Raw genomic sequence first — 2,553 nt, 5'->3', positions numbered from 1 at the left:
AAAACATGTTTTGAAAGTGATATAGAAGTGATTTCAAAGTGATTTCCATGCTTCTTGGTCAACAAGGCGGATATACAAAATTCCCGTTTTATTTGTGAGTGGGATAGCCGTGATAAGACTCAAAATTGGGTTCAAAAGAGATTGGTCGAAAAGTCAAACTCTTGAACCAGGTACCGAGAATGTCATTCGGAACAGCTTAGTTGATTAAAAAAAGAACTGCATATTACACCCTCTGCATATAAAATTAGGTGTAATGAAGTAGTTTGTGAAGGATATTCCAAAATATAGCGATAAGTTTAAACTCAATGGAATTTCTTGTTTCTCCCTCGATCAAAGGCGGCTCGTGCGATCTGCCAACACTGATTTTCGTCCATTTAACCTTATCATAATAAATCGATTACTGACAAATCAATTTGCCTCACCTAGAATCGCTTATTTTACATAGATTTCAAGGAATAAAAACCACTGTTGCCAGATAGTACATTGCAACATTGTTCGAGAGAATTCCTTGCAAAAATATTGATATCAATTTTAGCAAAAAAATCTTGACGTGATTAACAAAAATGGAGGTCATTTTCGAAATCAGCACACCAAATCATATACAACTCAGCAAAAGCATCTTGCATTTTTCAAAAAACGTCAATTTTGCAGGCCTGTGTAAGGTATCGTGATATACGATAATCTAAACCTTAGTACTTTATGCGAAAAACCCTTGGGATAATAGGTGAATATACGATAAGTTTAGAGCGCGCACTTTTTTTCAGTTTTTGAATATGTAAATAAATTGTAGATGTGCATTAAATAATTATAAAACACACACACGCACACTGAAGTTTTCAACAGTCATTCTCACTAAAAAAATAAATCAATAACAAATTGGGAATTGGCAAATGACAATTATGCATCCACTCTAAATTTGATTATGTTTACGAGGGAGTGGAAATATTGTTTAGAGTAGTGCTGTCGAAATTGGTTTTTGAAAAATGTGAAATTTCATTTAAAAAAAACAACCGAAATGGCGGTTGTGAAAACCGCTTTTGCGATTTCGGTTTTGAAAACCGCATTTGCGGTTTTGTGTTTTGAAAACCGCATTTGCGGTTTCGGTTTTGAAAACCGCATTTACGGTTTCAGTTTTGAAAACGGCATGTGCGGTTTTCAATTTTCAGAAAACCGGTTTTCTCAAAAACCGGAAACCGCAAATGTCACAAAAATTGGACAGCACTAGTTTAGAGTAATGTTAATAAGGATTTTTTTTAAAAAATGATGAGGACAATGACGCCGATTTGGAGTTTGAAACTAAAGATTACTAGTTAAGTTCATTATATATTGTTGTTATTAGTAGCAGTATACTTGTTCCTACAATTAACAAATACATAACGAATATATGATAATACGGTATTTTGTAATATACGATAATTCTAAACACAAAAGTCGATAATTTTGTTCTCTGAGGTTGGCAACTCTGATGTCCAAGGACATAAGAGTTGTTATTGTGAGGCTCGAACTCAACACGACTGTGTTGTAAGTCTTATAATTGCTCCTCCCTTCCTCAAATGATGCCCCTGGTCAGGCTCGTATCCAAGGGGGTCTAGCGGGGCCGGGCCCTTCTAAAATTTCCACGGTAGGCTTGCAAATGAACTATAATATGGTGATGAACTATATAATATGGTTGGATCGTCCCCCCTAACTTCAGCCGCCGCCCCCCCCTACATTTTTGGGCTGGCTACCGGCCTGCCCCTGGTTTGTTATCAGTGGCGGATCTAGAAGATAAAACGGGGAGCAGGCAGAACCCAGACTATGATAGGTATATCATGGGCTTACTATAAACTTTCAAAAACATAAATAATAGCTTAAATTACTTTTGTCACAAAAAAAAAAAAAACAATTTAAGCTATTATTTAATTAGCTTAAATATTATTTAATAAATTACATAATAATATTATTTAGCTTAAATATTATTTGCTATTATTATTTAATTAGCAAAAATAATTTAAGCTATGGCCCCAGCCCTGGGCTAGATCCCCGACTGTCTATTATGTAACTTTTGGTGGAACACATTTTGATTAATAAGAGTTTAACAGTCCTATTCAGCAACATGAGGCGGTTCAAAATGCTTTTAAGGCAGAGCACTAATAGAGATTTGTCTTACTTTGTTTTGTTACAACTATAATGTTATATTATCAAGCATACAATTTTATATAATTTTCAGGAACTAGAAAATTGATAAAATAAACTAGCTGCTCCCGGTGAGGCTCGAACTCACAACCCCGGCACAACTCACAAGCACTGTCTTATAAGTAGCGTGCGCTAACCAATTGCGCCACGGGAGCCCGTGAAGTAGTACAGCAATCTACAGAGTGCGCTATCGGACACCGGAATAAGGCAGAGATCTAAGTTTATGTAAACATTGACCCTTGTAATTAGCTGGTTCTATTGTCACGACTGCTTCTATTATCACGACATTAACATTTTTATAATATAGGCCTACATTGATTTTTATGCCCCACTTCTCATGAAAACTTCTGAAGACAGCTCACTATTGCGCTAATTTAG

The 2,553-nt window shown here is 35.7% G+C and overlaps 1 non-coding gene across 1 annotated transcript; it reads right to left on the bottom strand.

Annotated features, from left to right (window-relative positions):
• Positions 1-2,238: 2,238 nt before the first annotated feature.
• Positions 2,239-2,330, bottom strand: TRNAI-UAU (transfer RNA isoleucine (anticodon UAU)). The gene is given in 2 exon segments: positions 2,239-2,274; positions 2,293-2,330. It is a non-coding gene; the product is annotated as a tRNA-Ile (tRNA).
• Positions 2,331-2,553: the final 223 nt, after the last annotated feature.

This window comes from Thermobia domestica, chromosome 9 (genome assembly GCF_964235325.1).
Source record: "Thermobia domestica chromosome 9, izTheDome1.hap1.1, whole genome shotgun sequence".
Lineage (NCBI taxonomy): Eukaryota > Metazoa > Arthropoda > Insecta > Zygentoma > Lepismatidae > Thermobia > Thermobia domestica.
This window is presented reverse-complemented; position numbering and strand designations above follow the sequence as displayed.